General features: G+C 34.3%; 1 protein-coding gene across 5 annotated transcripts in view; it reads right to left on the reverse strand.

Annotated features, from left to right (window-relative positions):
• LOC123676812 (probable G-protein coupled receptor No18) overlaps window positions 1-27,055 on the reverse strand; it is a 174,346-nt gene that overhangs the window by 13,538 nt on the left and 133,753 nt on the right. For all 5 annotated transcript variants that reach the window (XM_045613042.1, XM_045613039.1, XM_045613038.1 and 2 more), the window contains one exon: window positions 491-540. The gene's annotated coding sequence lies outside the window, so the exon portion shown is untranslated. The remainder of the gene's footprint in view (window positions 1-490; window positions 541-27,055) is intronic.

The following is a 27,055-nucleotide window of genomic DNA, read 5'->3' on the forward strand; positions in this document are numbered from 1 at the left end:
GTGATGAGTTATGTAAGTGGAAATAATAAAGTAAACTGTGAAATTTCATTGTTTTATTGAATTTTACATATAAACCACAGCCATAATTTGAACTATAGAGGTTAAATTCCCGTTTTCCTCGATCGATCCGAAAGGTCGATCATTGAAAATAATGTACCGAAAAATAAACCACACTTCTAAGCCTCCTGATGGAAATTTACGATATTTGTCTCTTGGCTGCCATTTGGCCGCTGTGATATTTCCTAATGGTAAGCGATTCATTATGAAAGGGAAGCTCTTATGAAATATATGACATATTTTGCAGCGCGTGAATTCGGTAGAGTGAAAAGCTCAAGCCTGGATGGTAACTTTGAGCCTTGAGACCCTCTATCCGCACGAAGTTGAAAGGGATAATTAACTCATTCATCTCTTCTGCTCGGTAAATTTTCGTTTGTCTCGCAATTTACAGTTTCGGGATATATGTGATGGACAAAATCGATATAATACTGACCTTCATATCACATCGTTCGCAGGATGATCGAGGTTCACTTCCATAGAAATCTGAAATAAGAACACAATTTATAATAAATGGAGGCTCATCCGTTGAAAACGTCAAATGTTATTGAAGGTTAACATTTTGATAGGATGAGAAACTTGGTAGCAAGAAGCGATGCAAGAGTTTCTGGTATAGAAAGACTTCACTCTAAAAACCATTTACCTTTCATTCGAAACATTTTTGACTGATACAACTCATAGAAACAGACGGTATAGACCTCAGAGTAATAAACATAGATAGAGGGAGCATATGTCACTTTCAGTAAGTAAATTTTGTCCTCAACATGAACTATCAAATTTGGAATGAAGCGCGCGGTAATGAAAACATATCACTGATACGATATATCACTCAATTCGCGAGTTTCTCCACAAAGAACGCACTTCTTATGTATCATAGTGAATCAACGTTTCATATTAATTCAAAATATAATGAAATAAATACCTAAATATATCAGAAATTCAGAAAACAAACTTCAAGCGCGCCAAACGACGTGAAACAACCGATGACACTAGGAGAGCAAAAGTTGGAAAATCTTGGATTTCAGGAGGTATATACAGAAAGCGTAACCAGAGCCATAGAAAACTCAAGAAGAATATCGAAAAAAAAAACAATATTTCCGTGATCACAGAACTGAGGATGTTCTTATCTGATCTAATATTGAGACTGAAAAACACCATATTCTATGACAATTTGCTCCTTATGGAACGCCATTTCCTTGAAGACAATGGGAGGAATGGCGAAAAAATTATCTTCATATGCTAGAGAAATATCACTTCCATTTGGGCATGATGGATGTCTTTGTTATACACCGAAAGGAAGTGGCTTACTTCCCCTCTTCTAATACGAATAACTGCTGGTCGTTATGGCCTATTTCGTGCAAGGTTCACTGAATAATCTAATTTATGAACTTTATAAGGCACATCCAGTAAGAAGAAGCATAATATCTAGTTTTGGGCCGAGATCGATGTTCTGAATGGAGTGAATTAGAAGCGATAAAATATATAATGTTAATAAAATATGTTTGCAGCCGGAGGGCGTTTTTGAATAGAATGGCATAAAGCATTATACATGGTCCTACAATAGTTAGGACAGAAATAGTAATCGCACTTTTTGTATTACGGTTGGTCCTATTGGAAGGTTTTTCTGGTCGACTATTACACATAAATTTCTCTCTCGAACGATTTATCTGAAATGGACCAATTATATACAGGGCATACAAAACAGGACGTCAAATTTTGTAAATGAATACTTACAGAAATATCCTTATTTCAAATTGAACACCCAGTTTGTTATTGAATCATTAGGCTACAAATTTAGTCAAATAAACGTTATGGTAAAATCCACTGGTTTTCCTCGAAACAGCTCTTTTTTGAAAAAACTACTTTGATTTTAGTATAGAATTTAGTGGAAAACTTTGGAATATTTGATATTACCCAGATGAAATATCGATTTTCAAAGCTTGACGTTTGCTAATAAATTTTTTTCACTGACAAACAGACAGACATGTAATAAAAGTTCTTCAGAACGATCGGTAAGGCATTTTGCAGGCACCAATTTTAAAATAAGAAATTTTCCATCCCGAAAGTGACTACAAAGTTTCCTCTACTTTAGGAAGACTTGAGAGCAATAATTTTATAAGATACATATTGTGTAGTTGCTTATTAGACCATTTTTGAACTGGATTACAAAATTGAATGAAACGTAATCAATGCTATAGATATGTCGACAATACGATTCTTTCCAGAATAAATCTCACAGGACACTGAACAGAGTAAAAACATCGCACTCAATGTTCACTTACTTTCATATGTCACTAATCATCTATTTTGCTTCAATCAATGAGTAAATATGACAGCCAAAATAACGGACAATTTAAATCTTGCACTTTCATCGAAACACCCTCTATAATGAAACAAAATGGATTTTATTTAATTATTCAGGTGAATTTACCACTTCCTCCATTTCAGTTCGAAAATTCGTGAAAATTCGAGAGACACTTGAACTCTCATACAACCATATCAAATTCGTTTGTGTTCACAGAAGATAGAAATAACATCGCTGATGCCTTTCCAACATTTTCTAGGTATCTCTGAGGAAATCGGACATTCCGAAGAGATTTCAAGTTTTAAGGGATGCTTTGATGAGGGTAAGCATGAACGTGTTTTTGTCGAGGAATCCTTATTGTCTAAGAGAGCATTTTCTTTATTCAGGAATTCGTTGACATGCTTGCTACTGAATAGGCAGAACTCAACAGACCAATGCAGGTATATAAGGAATTGATTTAACCACTACTTAGGGTATTGAAGGTATAAATTTGTGGAATAATTATGTAGGTATTTAGTATCAGAATTCATAATTGATTTTGCTGAATCGTAAGTAATTTACAAGTATGTGTATTTACAAGTATGTGTTTCTAACTACTTCTTCTTCTCTTGCTTTAGCTTTCTTAGTTTTATTTTTTTAGTCACCCGAATTGGACAGTTCCTTCAAAAACATAAATAAAATCCACCAAATGGTTTTGAGTGTACATAAATTGAAGTTACATGAGATAGTGGTAGAGTAGAAGCTATTGGAAGGCAGTGTGTTAACTATTTCGCTTGAACATTTGTCCATGAGGAAGCTTTGCTGAGAGAGACTCAGAAGGAAATGAGCCATTTCTAATTGAAACATATCTGAGGAATTTGTTTTGTACTCTCTCAAGAAGAAAACTGTTCACAGATGTGTAGGGTGATCAAACGACAAATGAGAACTCCAACATTGGTTTCACAAGAGATACATAGAGGTAATGTAGTGTTTCCCCGCTGAAATCTCTAGAGCTTCTCAGGACAAATCCCAGAGTCCTCAGAGATGCAGCAGAAATAGCCCGGATATGTGGTCTAAAAGATAACTGACTGTCATATGAAATACCAAAGTCCTTGACAACAAATGCTCTCTCAATGCTTCAACCTCCATTGAAATAGTGAACTGTTTTAGATCTTTCTGGTAGGACGACCTATTCAGAGATATTTCTAGTCCACAGATTTTCCTTTTCCACAGATCTGCAGATTTGCTTTCACCATGCATGAAATAATCACCTCTTACTCTGCCATTTTTCATTCTTCAAATACTTTTCTCTTATCAAAAATGCCATCAAACTGTTCAAGCCATCAGTAAAAGACACCTCGCTACATAAATTATTCGTCTCCACACCCAGAAATAGCAGAGTTCTCGAAAAAAAAAAATTCCAAATGAAATTAATCAGTTTTTTCTGGAGGATCTATCAGATACATATCCGAAAAATCAGAAGCTATGGGGTGCTTCAATGTTGAATTCAATGCGACAGAACTTCTATAAATCAATTTCCACGTGCTGAGAGTTCCAAACCCCTCCCCCAAACATGCAAGACTTCAGAAAAAGTTGAACGAATTCGCTGAATTATTAGTTCGTCTCTATTCGAATAATTTTGTGTGAATCAATTTTGGGTTTATTCAATTGGAACTTCAATCCCGAACAAGGGAACCGGATTGGGTTTCGTCGAACGATCGGGGTATAAGGAGGGAAGATATTTTTCCATTCTGTTTGATCTATTCATCTGAATCCGAGGGAGGATAGAGTTTGTTTGTGATAGTGAAAAAAAGAAGAGTATCCAAATAGACCGATAAATTGGATTATTGAAGTCGTGAATATAAAACTTATGCCGTTTTTTGAGGAGTTTTTTAGGTTATGTTATGTTATATATACAGGGTGAGTCAATAATAATAATAATAATAACTTCATTTAACCATCAAAAAAATATTACATGATAAGTCAATATGAACATGTATATATAAGAGGAATTCGCAGAGCCTCTGAGAACATTATTGAAACAATCACAATAACACATTAAAATTTTTAAAACTGAAATGACATAATCATCAACAGAATAAAAGGTTTTTTCAATGAGAATCTCCTTCATCACTTTCACGAATTGATTTCTTGATAATATCTTCAGATAGTTCGGGATCTTGTTGAATAACTTAATGCACATATGGTTTGTCACTACCCGAGTTCTTTTAATACGGTGATGTGGAATAAGCAAGTCACCTCTTTTCCTCGTTTCATACTGATGGAATTCCCCCAGAGCAGCAAATTTTTGGCCATTCCCAAGTGTATATAACAGGCTGTTCAGTATATACACAGATGGTGAAGTAAGTATTCTCTCTTTTTTGAAAAGGTCCCTGCAGCTTGTTGTTCTTGAGACCCCACATAAGTCTCTTATTATCGATCGGTCGATAACTCCTGTAAATTTTGGTCTAGAAGAATGATTCAAATTTTAACGGAATCGATAGCACTCGGCGCATAAGCTTAGATAATTTTTGACTCTACAGGTTGGTCCTAAAATGTTAAAACACGATACCACCTTGTTTTTTTGAATGAGAAAGCCCATTTTTATATAATACTCATAATCTACATAAAATTCTGATTTAGAAATACCCCACTTGTCATAATATATCTGTGGTACTTTTTGACGTAGTCCACTTTTTTCGAAAAATTTCATAGTTTTGATGGTTTAAACTTAAGATCATAATTTGAAAACCGTTCGAGATAATTGAAAGATTTATTTTTTATTGAATTTATGAAAAGTTTTCAAGTCTTCTGCAAATTTACGGTTTACTCTACAGGGGATCCGAAAGACAATGCAATTTTTCAAAAATTACCTTTAAAAAAGTTCATAAGTCTATTTTTTCAGATGATATGATCTGAATTTTTTTTGCTTGTTGGATAGCCTAGTGAGTAGTCTTCATTTTTTGTCTGGAAAATTGTGCCTAAAATGAATTTTTCTTTAAATGCTTCGCATTTCATTTTTTTCACTGGGGCTAGCAGTATACTTTTCGTAAGTAATTGCACAAGTGCATCAAAATAACCGATAATTTTGTATGACAACGTGTTGTCGTAAGTAATTGCACAAGTGCATCAAAATTACCGATAATTTTGCATGACAGCGTGTTGTCATAAAAACTGCATGAGTTCATTTTCATTTTTGAAGAAAGAGCCCGACACCGAAGGTGGAGGGCTCTTTCTCCAAAAATGAAAATGACCGAATGCAGTTTTTCAAAGAAAACACGCTGGAATGCGAAATTATCCGGTAATTTTGATGCACGAGTGTAATTCGGGGAATATTTCCCGAATAAACTGTTAAATTACCTGTCAAACTGATTTAGAATGGAATTGCCATAGATTCGAACTGTGTAAGATGCATAGAAACTATCCATCTATGACCAGAACAATTCTCGCAGTGCTGTTTCGCTTCCTACAATGCAATCATCGCTGTAATTTTCGATAATTGTTCTCCATATACATAGAATTTTTGACAGGATGGAAATATTCACGCATACAATTTCAGTGCTTTTCTCTTCCTTTTTTATATTTTGCTTGAATATTCCATGGTTTCGATGAGCTTTTCATACGAAATTTTGCTCGAAGTTTGAAATCGCTATTCCATATGAAAGCAAAATTTCAACACTATCGGATATGTTGTCATTATGAAATATTAAATTTTTTCTGATATTCTTTCTGAATTTTCTTCAAATCTGTTTAAGCGATACACATCAGAATTTACATCAACCTTAAATAGATTATTTTTTATCCCCTAATTGAAATGTGAAAAAAAATAGGGCGCATCTTTTCTAATCCATTCTGCTCTTAGCTAATCACAGTTGATTATATCAAACCAGAATCTAAAGGCTACAGTTTTTCAAACTGATAATTAATGTTGACTAACCTCCCCCCTCTCGGAAATTTTATTTCCATTTGCAGGAGGAAAACTTCTTATCTCGCTCTGAAAAACATCCGTCTTTTCGTGGAGAAATAGGAAGATAGATTATGGGTATTTTTCCTTCAGATGGGCTCAGGCAGAAAAAGTTGGGAAAGGTACATACATCGATCGAAATGGAATTGACATGGTGTGATTTGGGAAGACAAATCAGGTGATCGGTCCTTCAGTTCGGGTGCTGGTATGCCATTTATATTCAATTAAATTCTGTCAACGCGCCAAATTCCATTTGAAACGAATGGGTTTTCACGGAAAAACTTTCAATTAGGATTTTATTATGATTGGCATCTCTTTTATTCAAACGGAAAATTTGTGCTTTATGTGTTTATGATGTCATTCATTTTGCCATATTTTTTCGATTTTTATGTAATTATTGATTTTGGGTTTGAAACAATTCAGTCAGTTCAAGCTCCTACTATTTCATTTGATTACGTAAGTAATTCCTTTTCTCAATATCAAATCAAGCCTCGTGCAAAATTTCATTTTCATTGTGTGACCAGAACCATAGAAAATTAAAGAAGAATATCAAAAAAAAATCATCCAATACAACAATATTAAACAAAAAGTCAAAGATTAGGGATTCTCCCTAATCTTTGCAAAAAGTCTTGTCGACGTAAGGATGTATTTTGAATTCTTGCATGTGGTAGAATCATAGAGTAATAAATATAGATAGAGGAAGTATACGCAATTTTTACATGTCCCCCACATTATTAGATTATGTTGTCGGATTGTGATATATTTTCAAAACCAGAATTTTACTATATCGTTATGAATGTATATTATATTGAATGAAATATATTTATTTATCCGATTAAATATGCAAATTTGAATATTTAGAATCCGATATTTTTCCTAATTGTCGAATTTATTATGAGCAGAATATTTATTATTTTTGTATCTTCCTGCTGAACTCCATCAAGGTTTGGCATTCTGCTCTCCTAGTGTCATCGGTTGTTTCAGGTCGTTTGCTGCGCTTAAAGTTTGTTTTCTGAATTTCTGATATATTTAGATATTTATTTCAATATATTTTGAGTTAATATGGAACGTTGGACACTATAGGACATAAGAAGTTCGTTATTCGTGGAGAAACTCGCGAATTGAGTGAAATATCGTATCACTGATATGTTTTCATTTCCGCCCGCTTTATGTCAAATTTGATAGTTCATGTTGGGGACAAAATTTGCTTACTAAAATGACATATGCTCCCTCTATCTACGTTTATTACTCTAAGGGTTTAATAGACGGTAAATCAGAAGAACGTTTGAGATTGCCTTACTCAATGAAGAGATGGTGAGACTGAAGTAGTAGAACTTTGGCAGATCACGAAAAAGTCACGGAGTATAAACCCCACTTAATGTAAAATGGATTTGCCAAATGATTAAGAATAAATAACTGATTTATTGTCGAAAATGGCGCACTCTGTACTATAGAAATTATAGTAGAGCAAATCTGTATCTAATGTGTCATCAAAAAGCAGCAAGGTGTTACGAAGATCGCATAGCTCCTTCTCCACCCATAAACAATAAACCACACAAAACCTACGAATTTGGGATACCCTGTACATTCTACCATAATTTCCAAGCTATCTCAGACACGACAGAAATGTCCCTTATTTTATGCATGCAAAGGACCTGTCGTCTAGGTGTTACTGTACAATTCAATCTTCATACAGTCTTTCCGGTCTCACCACCTGCATTATGTATCTTCATTTCTCTTGGTGGACCCCAAAACTCAAACTGTAAATGTGGGGATACATTTGCAGGTACCTACACAATTTCCTGTATTGCGAGAATTCCGGGCATGAAAATTTCATCTGGTCCATTCCATTTTATGCAGGAAAATGCTCGAGAATGGCCCTGGAGACCTGGATATTTCTTGGAATGCAACTACGTTCAGGAATGTCTTAGATCCTCAGCCCATATCTTTAGTGTTCAACATTATGTTCCCGTTCTTAAGGGTACTATTCTATTTGAGGGGTCGTTTTTTTGAACGATATATTGGATACAGTTCCCAGAATATTGAATATACTCGTCAATATTTATTAAGTAGACTGTGAAGTCAATACTAGACATAAACAGGGTTAGAATTATTTAGAGGGACACTACAGGGATATCGAAAACCGTTTGAAATACAGGGTAGCTTAAATTACAAAAAAAGTTGCGTTATTCAGGAATTAGTTTGTTGGTGTGAACATATCTGAAATATGTCCAATGGTTCCCGAGATATCTCGAAAAAACTAAAACTCGATATTTCCTTTAGGGATCTGCTTTCATATGAAGAAATCTACGGCTGAGGATCATCGAATGCTCGTGAAGGTTTTCGAAGATGCAGAATTGGAGGCATTACTTGATCAAGACTCGTGTAAAATGCAACAAGAATTTGCAGGATCATTGGCAGTGACGCAACAAGCCATTAAAAAACGTATTAAAGTCATGGGAATGATTCAGAAACAAGGAAATTGGGTGCAGTAGGAGTTGAAGCCGAGAGATGTTGAACGGCGTTTGTTTGCATGTGAACAGTTTCTTGCAAGGCGAATACGAAAGGGATTTCTGCATCGCATTGTGACTGGAGACGAAAAATATGTTCATTACGATAATCCCAAGCACAAAAAGTCATGGAGATATCCTGATCATGCTTCCACGTCGACGGCTAAACCGAATATTCACTGTTTCAGTATTTGGCGGGACCAGCTCGTAGTTTATTATGAGTTGTTAAAACCGATTGAAACAATCACAGGCGATCGTTATCGAAAGCAATTAATGCTTTTGAGCCGAACATTGAAGACAAATGGCCGCAATATAACGAGAGACATGATAAACTAATTTTACAGCATGACACTGCTCGACCCCGTGTTGCGAAAGAGGTCAAGGCATAGTTGGAAACGTTAAAATAGGAAGTCCTACTCCACCCGCCATATTCTCCAGACGTTGCTTCCTCGTACTATCACTTGTTTCGATCAATTGCATACGGCCTGGCTGACCAGCATTTCCGGTCTTATGAAGAAGTAAAAAATTGAATCGATTCGTGTGTCGCTTCAGTTTTTTCAACGCGGGATTCGTACGTTGCCTGATAATGGGAGAAAGTAGTGGCCAGCGATGGACAATATTTTGAATCATTTTATAACCAGTTTTTTACAATGAATCCTCGAATTTCGGAAAAAAACGGTGGAAGCAAAGTTGTACGCCTATATATAGGAAGTTTCTTTTTCGAGGTATATAACTTTAAGTTGGCATTACTGTTCAAGATGGCGACCGATTTAACAGCTGTCAAGTGATTTATTCTCAGTTTGGTTTGGCAATTCATCATGGATAGACTCACGCCTGAACAACGCTTGCAAATAGTGCAATTTTATTTCGAAAATAATGGTTCTGTGCGGAATACGTATCGCGCACTACGTCCATTAGCGATGAAGCGCAATTCTGGTTGAATGGCTACATCAACAAACAAAACTGTTCAGAAAAACTTACTGTTTGATGCGCTTTATAGGCTGGTGGAATCATTGGTCCGTACTTCTTCAAAAACGATGATGGCTAGAACGTTACAGTCAATGGTGATCGGTATAGAGCCATGACTACTAACTTTTTCATTCCTGAATTGAATAACCATGATGTCCAGGAGCTGTGGTTCGAACAAGACGGCGCAACATGTCACGCAGCTCGTGCCACAATCGATTTATTGAAAGACACGTTTGGTGACCGCCTAATTTCACGTTTTGGACCTTTGAATTGGCCTCCAAGATCTTGTGATTTGACACCGCTAGACTACTTTCTGTTGGTCTATGCGGATAAGCCACAAACCCTCGACCTTTTGGAAGACAACATTCGCCGTGTTATTGCCGATATACGGCCACAAATGTTGGAAAAAGTAATCGAAAATTGGACGTCCAGATTGGACTACATCCGAGCCAGCCATGGCGGTCATATGCCAGAAATCCTATTTAAAATGTAATGCCACAAGATTATCTTGCGGATAAATAAAATTTATGTCAATCGAATAATCCACCGTTGTTTTATTGCAATTTAAAGTTCTATAGCTCTAAAAAAACACCCTTTAGAAACACTCTACTATCACTAATGTTATTAAAATATGCAGGCATAGATAAGATCAGAACCTAGGAAGTGTGAAAATCCCTTGTTCCTACCGCTAAGTGAGTGAATAAGCACCGGAAGATATCGTAGTAGATTACAAACATCCTGTGAATAAAGTGTCCTGGATAAAACCCATCCCGTTGATTTTCCCAAGCGTACTGTAACGTGTTCAACAAAGCTCAAGGTAGAATGTTCATGAAACCATAACAGGACTCCTTATATCCCTCTCCACCAGCAACAATTTCCCTGAATTTAATGTATTGCCATTTCGTTCTCCCTTAACGGGTTTTTCTCCGCGCATTGTTCCCTTTGTTCTAATTACTTTTCCATAGAAAAGGGTGACATCTTCGCACCGTTTTATTTTAATAGCCAGAAGCGGTATTCATTAGTTTTTTGTTGTTGGACGTAGTCAAATTACAGGGAGTTTTCTAGGTGAGCTCTCTGGGTTTTCTGGAGCGTTTTCAGCTTGGTTTTTCTGTGCCGTAACCAAGTTTCATTATTTTATTCGGTCCTATCTGATATAATGGATATTAGAGAAGGTATTTTTATACAGCGTAGATGCAGGACTGTTGTTTTTTTGGTATATCCTTGGTGTATGCTTATCTTAATTAAAAGGTTGGAGTATTTTATTATATTAATTGCGTTATGTACGAATTCAGATTTTATGCAATTATAGTGATAGATATGAAGGCTCATTGTGATTATGTTGATTCTTTTTGGAGTCATTTAGACTTCTTATTAATAAGCTAACGTCAGACCTTGTGTTGATTTATTGTTTTGATTCAATTATTGTTTTCCTGAACAAGTTTGGAAAATTTTAATTTTTTATTCAGGTTGATATAATTACCATAGTAAATCACATTTTTTGGCAAAATTCGATTTTAATATTCAATAGTTGTCTTCGAGGGCGATACAGCGATTATAGCGATCTTCCAACTTTTCGATACCATTTTTGTGGTACGATTTGTCTTTCGCCTCAAAATATGCCTCAGTTTCGGCGATTACTTCTTCATTGGCGCTAATTTTTTTCCAGCAAGCATTCTTTTGAGATCTGAGAACAGGAAAAAGTCGCTGGGGGCCAGATCTGGCGGATACGATGGATGCAGAAGCAATTCGAAGTCCAATTCATGCAATTTTGCCATTGTTTTCATTGATTTGTGACACGACGCATTGTCTTGATGAAACAGCACCTTCTTTTTTCAAATGAGGGGTATTTTTTGTTGAATACGGAAAACAGGAGAAACAAATATTGATCACTACCTTTAAATCTCTCGATTTTTCCGTTGAATGTCATCCTCAAAATTGCTTAAGTAACGAATTTTCACGTCAATCGTAAATTTTTCTATCGAAATTTTTTCTTATTTGTTAATATATAGAAAAATGCGTTAACATTACATGAAGATTCAGTCTTAATTTCATTTTCTACTGAGGACTGCTTATCAAAAGTTTATATTACACAGGTTCGCTGAGATTCTCAAATAGCTCCTCTATATCCATAAAAACGAAGCCGCATAAAATATTTTTATCGACCATTACATTGTAGAAGATGGGGTTTTTCATACTTAGAATAATTCATCCTTTTTTTTCCTTTCAGTTGTACACTTTGTCCATTAGAAAGTTTTTGATGAGCACTCAGAAGTCAAGAAATGAAAAGCTATTTAGTATTTAGGGAAGCAATGGTTTTCAACCGAGTTTTTTGCAGAGTAAATAATGTTGGAAACCACCCTGCTTTATATTCTATCTAGAGACGATAAATTGTCTTGGATCTAGAAGGAATATCCTGGATATAAAATGAATAATGAAATCATTAAATTGAAGGTAAATAATTCAACGATGAAAAATATCGGGGGAAGTTTAAATAAGTTTTTTCCGAATAATTCTTATCCACGAAGTAACATCCCTTAAAAAGATATAACCCTAAAGATGAATTTGGATGATATTGAAGATTTTGGATCCAAGGTCATGATCCAATTACCTGTTAACAAAACGAATAAGCCAAAAGCATTTGTGACGAATTATAAACATACAAAAACAGACATAATAAGCGTTCCATATACAGTGTGGTCCAACGAAAACTCGATTTTCCGGCTTTGAAATGAAAATGTTGAAAATCGCTCGGAGCTGTTCAATGAATATATGTTCTTGATCTAAGTAAGCTTTGAGCGTGAATTTTCCTACGACCCAAAGTAATTCGTTCTATAAATGTGCTCCAAGGAAGGAGGCATTCTTGGTTTTCCAAAGAAAAAAAATAGTCGAATTTGCCCTAATATTTTGGATCGTGGAAAGCAATGATGCTTTTTTTCTTTCAAATACTATTTTGAATATTTTTATATGATGACTATTAAGTATTGCCTCTTGTTTGAAACACTTCGTTGAATAAATGAAATAACGAATATAATCGATCAATATACGATGTAATGCACATCCTAGAGGACTAGATGATTTGTGAACATAAGGGATCCTTCAGGGAACATAATTGCGACTGTAATTGGTTAAGCTCTGCCAGAACGCAGACCACGAGCATCCAATCAAGCAGACGCATGTTTTCATCGTTTTAAATTTATCAAAGGCTGTACACATAGGTAGGTTTTCGATATCGACATTCGTCGAACAATAGCTCTTCAATACACAAAGAGGAAATCATCCGGAAATGCGCTAGAACTGACATGGCTTTAGCGATAAATGTCACGTGCCGCTTGCAGTACAGCCACGAAACTATAGCGGCAAATCCGATATTTGGAACAATGAGGATTTAAGTACAATTATTCAGGAATCCCCAATAAAAGTTTAATACGTTGTTGAAAATCCATTATAGAGGAAGATCGTAATGATATCTGCAAAGGGTATTTTGCTGTACGATTTTGCACATAGTGTTTCAGGATGTGACGCTGATAATTGAAGGTGCTTCTAAGAAGAAAAACCTAACCTTAACCTCTCAACTTTTGAGCTATAGGAAGATGAAGATTCAAGAAAAAAATGTTTTCAACATGATAAGTTTGAACGGTACAGTATTTTCAAAAGCAGTGTTATTGAATGAATATCTGTCGAAACTCCTGCAACTGTTCATCATTTTCACTAGGCTCATGGCATCCCTGCTTTTCTGAAGTTAGAGGCCAACAGAGATGTGCATAGAAGTTTTTTTTTACCTCATGATCGGGAACGGTTCTTCAAACAAATAATTTAAATTGTTCTCAGAAATATTCACTGCACACCCTAAACAGATGTCTAAGGATGAAAAATTAACTTTTTCATCATAAACGGCATTGATATTTGTGGGAAGTGTTTCAAATTTCATCAAAATATCTATCGTTGAAGTTAAGATGAAATTTTTTTTTCTTGAAACGTAAAAATCTTTAGCTCCAAAGTTGAAAAGTTTAGGATTTAAAGAACAATTTCTTCTCGAAATAGTCAACTTATTCTGAAACACTGTTTAATTTCAGTTATGAGTTTGAAACATGAGCAAATCAGCAGATCCATAGAAATTTACCAACTGCAGTTTTCGGGAAGAAGATAATCTATAAACCCTTTAGAATTCGGGAGATGGTAGATATATAACACTACTCGATGTCTAGTGAATTTGAAATTAAAATGAACTTAATGAAAGTCGTTTGCAATTTCAATTTATTAAATGCCTGCTATTTACATGAAAGATAAAAGTAGTTAGCATTCAATTAAAAACTTTGTGGTTGATTATGTTCTTAGTTTTGTTTGCTAATATCAACAGTCATTTGCAATGTCCGATTTGAAGTAACGTAAGTTCTTCGTATCGTCCAATTTATTAGGATAGTTTTATTAACAAATTTCTCAGACTGACCAAAGATAAAAGTACAGTTTGTACAATTGTTTGACACTTTTGACTGATCTCTGAGAATAATTCGAGTCATATCTACGCCCCTCCAAAACAATTGTCTTCTATCAGTAACATAGACGTGATAATATGTATATCCTTGTGATCTTTGTATCCAGAAATTACACACGCTGTAAATTTGATGAAAACCTGAATGAGCTTCTACTACCCTTTCCCAATTGATTATTAACCCTACCCCAATTTTCCATTACCCAGATAAACAAAGAGATTGTTCTGAACCCAAACATCAACGTAGAATAGCCTTATTCCTTTCATTCTACAACCCAATGTTAGGTTTCTGAACTATATATATTGTATTTCGGGGCCCGTTTCACTTTTGACAGTTACCCTTATTGATGATCTAGTCAGATGCGTGTCAATAATTCTGATTCAACGTTATGTTCTGCGTCATACGTTGTAGTTATCTTAATAAGCTGGTAATTTAACTGCTGTTTGGTCAAAGTACAGCTCAAATAGGATTATCTGAGTTATAATCATATGCGGTTAATTGCTATTTGAGGTGACATATTAAGGATATCCGTCAAAGAGGGCTGATTAGCTGAATGGAAGAGATTGAAATAGCAGATTCATAATGAATCATAAGGAAATTTCTGAGTATAGTGGAGAAGATTAGATTGAACTTAATAGAATCTTTGTTACCACAGAATCAGCTACTTTCAGTTCATTAATTTGTCAAATAAAAAATAATAAAGACGCGTCAATCCATTCTACTGAACATCATCACTGTTCATTCCGAATATTTTTGTGAGATAAGTAGATATTAAACCGAAATAATTAATGATTATATGCAGTGACGGCTCGTGCCCTCGAGATGTTGGTCGGCCACACACACATATATATATATATATATATATATATATATATATATATATATAAATTTTCCCACACCCCTTATCATACAAATAGATTTCCACGTCACCCAAGAGGACGCGTTGGTTTTTTGTTTTTAATGGGAAACCTCACCTAGAATAGCCCTATTATAACCCAATATAAAAATGTAGTTCTCAAATCAATGAAAACTGAAATAAAATGAAACTCTTGAAAAAACAGAAATAATAAAATATTCAATTATCAACATAAAATATATATATATTTGAATAAACATAGAGAAAACCTCTCACGAAAACATATAAATAAATGTATAAAATATAAAAAAATCTTATAAAGACCACAAAAAATATTGTGGAAATGACCGCATGTATTCTGGTCGAAAATGTATGAGCTTGCGTACCCTTTATTCATTTTTATAGATCAAATCAATTCGACGATCTTTCTTTGTCGCGAAGTCATCAATAATTTTCTCGAAAAAAAAGTTTCCTCTGGCTAGTTCTTTAACTAAACCTCTTTCGATTGATATCAGTGCCAGGTTATTTAAACGGTCTTGAGACATCATGTTCCTACTGAAAGATTTTATTCTTTTGAGCGCTGAAAAACTTCTTTCTACTGACGCGGATGTTGGTGGCAGGGACAAAATCATACAAAATAACTTATATAATTCAGGAACATCGGAAACAACATTATTTGAGAAAATGAATTCCGTAATACCATTCAGCATATTTGAATTGCCGAAGATAGCATTGTCCCAGTACATGATCAGAAAATCAATACCTAACTACTATCGAACGGCATAAATAAGTTTTTTTCTGATTAAGACGTTATATCCCATAATCAACCATTCATTTGAATATATTAATTATATTTTCATGATCTGAAAATCAATAGCTACTATCGAACGGCATAAATAAGTTCTTTTCTGATTAAGACATAATGTCTCATAATTAACCATTCATTTAATTATCAAATATTTGAAATAAACTGTGAAAAGTTGCTGCTTGACGCTCTGCAATAGGATAACCGGCCAGCCGACCCTGTGTATTGGGAAGCGACCTAACATCGAGTTGTTGTGCCGTTCTACTGAGTGGACGTATTCTGGGCGTATGTCGTAGTATCTTTTCCTTTACGTAGCGCTCTCGGTAGCGCTGGTTCCGCCATCGGCTCTTGGCCGACCTAACGTGATGATATGCTTTCAGTGACATTCCAGGAGTTGCAATTGTATAATTGTAACATTTGTGTTACATTTCAGACCTTATGTTACGGTGTTACGTACAATTCTGGAATAACTTGTTTGGGGTGATGTTACGAAAAGTTACCATTTACGATTGTGGTTTGTTACAATTTATGAAAGGGAATAACAACGCTGGATGCTTTGGAAATCGAATATTAGGTGGGTCCGAAAGAAAATATTGGCCGGTATAAGTTATATTTTCCTGTTCTGAGTGGAAATATTCATTACCGAGGGAATTTGGATATCGAAATCGATAACTCCGATTGAGTTTGAATGAATTGAATATCTAGAACTATTTTCTATTTCCCAATAATTTTTGGGTCGGCCCGGCCGACCCTGCCGACCCCGACGAGCCGTCACTGATTATATGATATTTTGTCAAGTATCGCTTTTTCTACTAGATACACAAGTTACCATTTTACGTGATTCAGAGATACTAGATAATTTCATCAATGTTTTCGAATATGATCTCTGGTAGGACACTTTTGGTAATATTATTGAAGCATTCTGTAAGATATATGATTTCCATTCGAAAAGATTTAACAGGATTGTCAAGCGTTTCTGAATATTTCTCCAAAAACTAATTGTAAGAATTTTTCCAGAATGATTTGTTTACATGAGAACTCCCCCTTACCTAGGTTACCCTATTTAGAATTCTATTGTGATTTACTAACAAGAAATTCACCTATATATTATGGTGATCATCAAAGGAACTATATGCAGTTCGAGCTATTGTCATAATCTTCCTCCCTCTATGTATGCGCATTATTCCTCTAGATGGAAACGTGATTGGCTTCTGTTATTCCCTCCATGAGCAATTTCTGACGTTAATTCAAACCATGAAATCCAAGATTTCTACAATAACGGAAGTTTTTGCCTATTTTTCATATATTCTAACTAAAAGTTATGTTATTTATTGTGAATTGTGAATTGACCGATCATTCATCCGCCATTTTGTAACCGTAGCAGGAACCTATGAGAAAGAATCAAATTAAAATTTAGACTATTTTTTTCAAAATTTTATCAGTTCACTTTCAAATTTCAAGTCAGTCGAATGTGTTTCAACGGTTAATTGGGTATTTCAATTCAATATTCTACTTGAAATTTTCACTAGCAACACGAAATATTGCTCACAAAATTAAAACCCTATCGTATCTGTAACGATAGAAATATTAGGTATTCCTATTTCAACATTTTCGTTCTCTATGGTTCCCAATAGGGAAATTTTGTAGAGAAAATAATTAATGACTCGAAAATTACCCAAATCTTGACCAATATTTCAGCTAACGAGAGTGCACAAGTTCATAAATCGATTCAATAATAAGAGCGCATCCGCCATTTAAGAAACAATAAGGAATGATTCTAAATTTTTTTCTGTTCAAACCTGAGTAATATTTCAAATGACGAGTAAGCACAATTTCACGAAATGATTCTTTCATAACGACGTATCCGACAATTATTAGACAATGGAGAATGGTTTCGGTTTTTTTTCTATTCAAACGTGATTTATTTTTCAAATAACGAGTAAGCACAATTTCAGATATTAAATCATTAACGAAAGCGCATCCACCATTTATAGAACAATGGGAAACTATTCCTGTTTTTTTCCATTTAGGACTCATGAAAGTATTAATTGTTTTTGTATTTCATGAGTTTTATCAGCTAGAGGCTACTCATGATGTATGTACGGATATGGTCGAATGGATTATTAGATTCTATCTGGAAATTGCTATACGCTATATAAAATGAAAATTAGAACCGAATTGGAGGTAGATATTTATTACTTTCCACTAGACTAGATCAAATAAAAAAGATTAAACACGAATATAGGACGTCCACCGAATTTTTCAGATTGATATCTGGCATGAACATTCCAGATAATTAAAAAGGCTGAAACTATGACGATGCATCATGATGGCCGACAAAATATAACTCCATCCAGCTATTATTCTCCCCGGAACGCAAACAAAAAATTGATATTGGCTTGCTCAAATAATAACTTCCACATCAACGAGCCGATCAGCTATAACATTTCATAGGATCTTTGTCTGGAACCGGCCAATCTGAAATTACTCACTTTATTGACTGTCAACACAAAGCTTTTCTAGATAATGTGCGTTATGTGATATCAACTGTATAATATGGCATTGAATTAGCAAATTGACGTGGAATTACTGAACGTAACTATAGTTATATAATAACGGTTATTGGGTTATCGGCTTGTTCGCAGCTGCTTATACATTGTTAAATAACGTATCGACTTGCCTTGCAAAGTCGAAACAATAGATCTAGAAATTTCACTGAAAACTAAAAAGTTGGAAGCCATATAAAATTCCTAAAGTTTGAGTTGTCAAGCCTCTGCTCTGTTGCCGATGTATTTACTCATTTTGAATGTGCGTATTAATTTCATTCATAATGATAATTGTTTTTCGTTATTTTCGATTCATTAACCTGGCACTATGTTATTCGATATATTAAAAGGTGAAATGAGTAACAGAACATGGAGAAGAAGATCCAGAATAACTTTGAATGATATCACAGAATGAATGAAAGAGAACCATAGAAATAAGGTAAATATATCCAATTCATCTCTCAAATATGAACATTAAAGAGAAGCAGCTGATATTGAGGGAAGAAACGTCTGTGAGAAATTATGATTCCTTATGGCAGCAATTCAATATGAAAAAGACGTTTTACATCCAGATCGTTGAAACACGTGTTCATTCACACGGATATATGAATTGAGGTCATAAAATTGCTTTTTATTTGAATGTTTACGAATAAATTCGAAACAACGATCGTTGGAATATTTTGCCACTTTTAACATAGGTCTGATTGAGCTCTAAGCTTCTATCTTCACGAGGTTGTTACTTGTTTATTATCTAGTTGATTCAGTTTTAAAGCAATATTCAGTTTGAAAAAATTTAAATGCTGAGCCCTTGATTCAATGCAAATTTTTGGACAACCAATCAAATTTTTTCATTTTGTGACATATTAAACAAATTCATGCAATCATGTCAACAATACACTGATAATTGCATTCTTTGCAATTATCAATCACTATGACAACACGATTGAGTTTGAGAATTTCATTCATAATAAATTTCAAAACGTCACGTTTTAACAATGAGTATGTTCAAAATTTAACAAAGTATAAGTGCTCTACTCAAAGAAAAATTCCAAAAAAATTCCACATACTGTCGAAAATATATTTGGGGAATATTTATGGATTTTTGCTGCCAGCGAAGATATGAATTGAATGAACATTGGTTCTTAGAAGAATGGACGTTGATACTTAAAGATTGGAAGGTTAATATGAAAAAGAAAGATGGGACCGAATATAAAGAAGCAACGCTGAACGTTTTGTGCAAACTTTTGCAAAAAAGTACTATAATGACTATAACATTATTATTGACCCATTTAACAATATAAAGGGTGTTTTTTAGAGCTATAGAACTTTAAATTGTTATGAAACAACGATGGATTATTTGATTGACATGGATTTTATTTATCCGCAAGATAATCTTGTGGCATTACATTTTGAATATGATTTCTAGCATATGACCGCCACGGCTGGCTCGGATGTAGTCCAATATGGACTTTCAATTTTAGATGAATTTTTCCAACATTTGTGGGCGTAGATCGGCAATAACACTGCGAATGTTGTCTTCCAAATGGTCAAGGGTTTGTGGCTTATCCGCATAGACCAATGACTTTACAAAGCCACACAGAAAGTAGTCTAGCGATGTTAAATCACAAGATCTTAGAGGCAATTCACAGGTCCAAAACATGAAATTAGGCGGTCACCAAACGTGTCTTTCAATAAATCGATTGTGGCACGAGCTGTGTGACATGTTGCACCGTCTTATTAGAAGCACAGCTCCTGGACATCATGGTTGTTCAATTCAGGAATGGAAAAGTTAGTAATCATGGCTATATACCGATCACCATTGACTGTAACGTTCTGGCCATCATCGTTTTTGAAGAAGTACGGACCAATGATCCCACCAGCCCATAAAGCGCACTAAAAAGTCAGTTTTTCTGGATGTAACGGTGTTTCGACATACACTTGAGGATTGGCTTCACTCCAAATGCGGCAGTTTTGTTTGTTGACGTAGCCATTCAACCAGAAGTGCGCTTCATCGCTAAACAAAATAAAATGGACGTAGTGCACGATACGTATTCCGCACAGAACCATTATTTTCGAAATAAAATTGCACTATATGCAAGCGTTGTTCAGGCGTGAGTCTATTCATGATGAATTTCCAAACCAAACTGAGAATAAATCACTTGACAGCTGTTGAATTGGTCGCCATCTTGAACAGTAATGCCAACTTAAAGTTATATACCTCGAAAAAAAACACCCGTTAGTATTTAAAGCAGCCCGAGATGCCCACGATGCAATTTTAATAGATCATCTATAGTAGAGCACATCAACGAATCTAATGTTTTCCTAGTTAAATTATAACAAAGTTATAAATAGTTTTGTCAAAAAAAAAATTCCGACGAATATTTCTTGGTCATTGACAAACGCCTCATAATTTTATCAAGAATTTCTCAAGCTCGATTATTGGTAACAGCCCTCAGCCTTCGGCTTTGGACCGTTACCAAGGAATGAGCTTTCGATTGTCATAAAATGATTACAATGAAAAGTCCAATGAATTGTTATCAGTAGTTATATCCCTAGGACATTGATAATAGACGATATAATTTTATGACAATCGAAAGCTTGTTCCTTGGTCCTTATCTTTTTGAAAAATTAGAATTAGACATCTTGACGTTCTCTTCAGGGAACGAGCGCTCAAAAAGGATCAGACGAAAAAATCCTCGCTTCCATCAAAAACCGTTATCTCAAAAGTTGAAATCTCAGCATGAAATCAGTCGACTTAATCATGTACCTGAAAACTCGGGGAATAATTGCCGTAATCCTTATTGCTGTAAACCTTTGTCTCTCTCCACTCCGGAAACATTCATCGTCGCAAATCCTTGAATGAACCAGGGACACACGACCTTGTTCGTCGTTCAGATAAGGCCTGCGAACATTTCACAATGGCCTTACGCTCGAGAAACCATTGGTTGCAGATTAGTCGTCGAACTACGGTATCTACTCCAACATACAATAATCGATTCATTACCCACCCATTTCGTGTTGCCAGAAGTGCTTGAAATCGTCCCAAGAAGTCAGAGACTTCCACTAAATTAGACTAGATTTACAGGATGGCTCGTGAAAGCACCTAATCTATTGAATGTGGTTATTTATGTATTCACCTAAATAGGTGACTTTAAAATATAGGTTCTTCCAGATGTTGCTAAATGGCGAATGAACTGGGTATGTCGCATTCGCCATTTAGTAACCCTAGGAGGTGTACATTTCCGGTCGAAATATTATATAAATGAACAGACACTGATTTGAGAGCTTTTGCTCTTTCATAATCAATTGAAATTGAACATGCTGAGTTTTCGAACAAACGTCAGTGTTATTCTACAATCCGTTTATTGCAAAAAATTTTAATTTCCACCTGTTAATAAGATTTTACTATATGGCGAAGGCGCCGGACTTACAGATACAACATGTCTCTCGAACCACCTGCAGAGTTGATTTCATGGAACTTATGACCATGATACTCAAAGTAATAAACATAGATAGAGAGAGCATATGTCATATTCAGTAAGCAAATTTTGTCCTCAACATAAACTCTCAAATTTGGCATGAAGCTCGCGAAAATGAAAATATACCAGTGATACGATATTTTACTCAATTCGCAAGTTTCTCCACAAAGAACGCACTTCTTATGTCCCATAGTGAATCAACGTTTCATATTAACTCAGAATATATTGAAATATATACCTAAATATATCAGAAATTCAGAAAATAAACTTCAAGATCGCCAAATGACGTGAAACAAGCGATGGCTCTAGGAGAGCAAAATTTGCTAAAGTTTGGATTTCAGCAGGTAGATACAGAATATAATGAATATTCTGCTTATTATAAATTCGATAATTAGAAAAAATATCGGATTCAAAATATTCAAATTAGTATATTTAATCGGGAATCACTCAAATACTTATATTTCATTCAATATAATATCCATTCATAACGATATAGTAAAATTGTTGATTTAAATATACAGGGTGTTTCCTGAACATGCGGCAAAAATTCAGGGGGTTGTTCCTTGGACTATTTTAAGCATGTTTTGTCCTTGGATGATTTTTGAAAAACCTCTTTGTTTCGAAGATACAGGGCGAACAACATTTTTCATATTTTTAAAATTAATAATAGTTTAAATAAAAATACGTACCGCACTGTGTTTACTAAGTAGGTACAATTTATTTTTAAAATTGTTTAACAACATTCCAATTACTAAAAACGGCCAGTTTTTTGACTAAAAATTGATAAGTGCAGATGGTAAAGGAATACAGATTAAACACAGTTTTCATTTGAATTCGTTTTGTGATGTTTTAGCAATTTTTAGTCAAAAAACTGGCCGTTTTTAGTAATTGGAATGTTGTTAAACAAATTTAAAAATAAATTGTACCTACTTAGTAAACACAGTGCGGTACGCATTTTCATTTAAACTATTATTAATTTTAAAAATATGAAAAATGTTTTTCGCCCTGTATCTTCGAAACAAAGAGGTTTTTCAAAAATCATCAAAGGACAAAATATTCTTAGAATAGTCCAAGGAACAACCCCCTGAATTTTTGCCGCATGTTTAGGAAACACCCTGTATATCACAATCCGACAACGTAATCTAACCATGTTGGGGACATGTTAAATTGCGTATACTACCCTTATCTATGTTTATTACTCTAAGGTATAATATAAAAATTGGGCATTCTCATTCAAAAAACAGGGTGGTATCATGTTTCACCACTTTCGGTGACGTTCGGTTCAGCCTGTAGAGTCAATAATAATACGCTGAGTAATGTTGATTTCATCAAAATCTGAACCATTCTCCTAGCCCAAAATTTCCTATCCATATTATATAAAATTGCAAAATATTGAAAGAAAACCGTTCAGATATTTCAGAATCTATACATCAGATTTCACTGAAATTTTGTGTGTTGATCAAATCATATTGGTGTTTTTCTTATATTTAAACCAATACCGTTTATTTTTCGGCATTTCATTGTCCACACATTAAATTTGTATGAATGATTCATGTTTTTCCGCTTTTTATGCATTTTGCTGTCACCCGGAGAGAAAATATTTTTCGAACGTTAAATTGAGTTCGGAAAATCAATATTCCTCATGAAATATGGAATTCTCCGTGGAGAAATCTCACGATATGGTTGCGAATGTGTGTTATATGAATGACAAGTTGAACACTAGTGATTTCGAGCACACCTTTGGGGCGTATAACTCCTGTTCTGCAGGAAATTCTCCATTGATATACTATTCTGGAATACCGATTCAGAACTTGGATAAAGCTCTCATCGTATCGATATATCTTTTTTTTTCACTTCAAAACATTAACCTGATTTATCATGTTTCAAATTTATTGCGGAAATTGTGGTGGGTATTACTAGTAAATTGAAATTTTCTGCGTTGGTTTCTGAAAAAAAAAGGAACTCAACTTGAACTTTTGCACGAAGTTTGAAATTGATATTCTTTATATGCACAAATTCAGTATCAAATAATTTCTTCCTTTTAATTCTTAATCATGTTTAATTGAAGTTGAATTGAATTTACGTTTCATTCATTATTTTCAGTAAAATATGCATTAACTACGAAATACGTTCCAACTAGGAGGAAATTATGAAAACTTGACAAAATTACATTTGGTTTCCCTGAAAACCGACGATGCGAATTCATGGTGAAAAATTTTATAATTTCAGTGAGTTCTAGTGAAAAAAAACTTAATATGTACATTCAAAAATTATGGTTAGCAGAAATTCCGTGATTATCTCAAATTAAAATCAGTGGGGAGTATGCAACGAAAAATGTAATAATTCTACAAAGGCAAGCGCTGCTTTTTTGAGCTCATATTTCATTTAAGCTAATGTAGCTTATGCAAATATTTTCACATACAATGAAAAATAATTTGATGAAAGTGTGCGTACAAGTGGTGAAATTAATTAAAATTCAGGGTGCTTGGGTAACCAAAGTATGCACTTGGTCAGGATTTTAAATTGTTGGATATCAATCTGGGTTTATTATGATTTCATCCGATTGGGGTTTATTACATATGTACATTCAGATTTATGCAAATATTTTGGGTTAGTTCCAAATGAGCGTCATATTTATACAATCGTTTTTCCTGGTAGGAATTTGGCTTTCGTTTAGATAGCACAACTGATTTCGAAAATATGAATAGTATTTTGCCTTCTCGAATTTAATTCGTATATGGACCCCCATAATTACATAAGCGTTCATAAACGAAACATAAACAATGCTTATTTACAGTAAAATTTCCAACTCAAATAGAAATCTGAGGCGTATGATATTTATATGTAGAGACCACAGAATTTCAGATCAAAAATTACAATGTTTTAATTTTTTCTCATGTAAAACCATGTGAAACTGACGTAAAGCCTTATTCTGCATCTTAGGATCAATTTACTTTGTTCCATAACCTTGTAAATTAATTGGATTCTGTCCTTACTTGATGGAAGTTCATTATGAAATGAAATAAAACAAAATGTTTGGAAATAATTTTGTTAATTTTACCTTGTGAAATTGCAATAACCTTTTCTGATAACTACCACAGATTTTTCTCACTCACAGATCTGTGATAACTACTGTCAGTTCAATTATATGACAGGACTTGGAGCAGTCATGTTCATGATTAATTCTCTGGTTTTTGGAATTGTCAGAATTTCTGTCAAAATCTCCTCTATAGTCATTTCATTTTTTAGAAGCATAGATGAATTTCCAGCCCATCTTGAATCTAAGCCATTATATGCGTCGATAATACTATCCCCTAATTAAATGAGTAGTATATACAAGAAATTCAACATTTTCAAGTTTTTTTGAAAGAACTATATCGAAAAAGAGTCAAACTTAAAATCTCCTAGTACTTCTATGTTAACTCAACATTCAGAAGAAAACATTCGATCCGCTTTCCTATATTTGACAAATAGATGATACAGGAATAGCAAAACATGCAGAATATCCTAGAAGCCGTTTTAGATCCGAAGAATGAAATTCAGACGAATATTTCACTGGATAAGATGAATTATTCATGGGATGTGATAAATTCGAATCTTTCGAATGTAAGTCAACATATCTGGTTGCACCTTGAAGGCCTCGAGAAAAATTCGTGCTATTAGGATGCTAGAAAAATTTCCTATACCTGCATTTGAGTGAATGAAGAATAGAGACAGGACAGCCATATTTTATTCATTCAACATGACCGAATTTCGAGATGGCTTTGGTGAATGGGATCTGAAGATGAGAGGTAAGAAACTGATTCAAAATGCATTCCGAGGCGCAAGTTTTTGCTTATTAACTTCATGGAAGACAAATCAATAAACCTATAGGTTTATTGATTACAGGAAATCAGGAAAGTGAAGTCTGGCAAAAGTGCCTAATTTGATAATGTTTGAGAAACCCAAAAAAACTAACAATTCTGGACAAGAAAGTTTTGAAGTATTAAATAGAAATTTTTGTAATTAGTTATTAGGAGATTATTCCTCTTGATCACAGAAGACGAATGATCCTCATTCTATTGATGTCAACATTTATATGATTGTCTTCTGTAAGATTTTGTAAATATGATCTTGAGGAGTGTGATCAATAGATTTAATTAACTGTTGATCATTAAGTCTGTTTTGGTCAATGACAGACTCTATGGAAATGATTCGTTATTTTGAACGGATTCGTGCTCATTCCAATATTTTCCACATATATTGTTGTCTATTTCGATATTGAACTCATCCCTAGATCATGTTTTTGTACCCAATTCCTCTTTCCTAATTTTGATGTGAAGTTAAAAAGTTGTTACATTTGAATTTGCCGGTCTTTTTTTTCGTGAGTTTAAAGTATACGCAAACATCTTACTTTTCTTCGTTTATCCCAAGAGAGATATTTGAACACGACTGAATTCCTACAATACAATACAAAATTCGTTATCTTTTTTTTTGTGCCAAGTGGCAACTGAATATTGAAGGTTTAATATTCTGTAGAATCCAAGGAAGAAAATGAATCCTAGATTAATTTTTTTTCTCCTCAGGAGAGCAATTTGCCTGAGAAGGCCTATTTGTACTTACAAATTAAAATGTTTATTCTGGAAGAGGACAGGGAGTTCCTAAATAATTTATCACCGAAGAACTGAGTGACCTAGAGACACGCAACAAAAATTATCAAAGAAAAACTCGCCAGAAGTTGATATATAAGCTGGATGATGGAGAAGATGAAAACTGTGATGGATCACACAGATTCATTTATGACTGACGTGTAGAAGTGAAATCTCATACCTTTTCCTTTCAACCGGCCTTGCGTGTCCAAATGAATTCTTTTTCATTATGAAGTTGTAGCCATTGAGACTTGATGATAGCGCTATAATCTTCAGTTCTTTGTCGTTTTTATTGCCCCTTAGACATGCGATTGTGTCAGTAGTATAAGATGGATTCAGTGAAATAAAACTGAGATTGTAAGTTTCAATGTTATGTTTCTACCAAACCAAACAATTATTCAATTTGAAAGATTAATCTGATGGAACTTTTGAATGTTGTAACAACTTCCATTTAGATTAACCTGAATTTT

The sequence above is a fragment of the Harmonia axyridis genome, chromosome 3 (genome assembly GCF_914767665.1).
Source record: "Harmonia axyridis chromosome 3, icHarAxyr1.1, whole genome shotgun sequence".
Classification (NCBI taxonomy): Eukaryota; Metazoa; Arthropoda; class Insecta; order Coleoptera; family Coccinellidae; genus Harmonia; species Harmonia axyridis.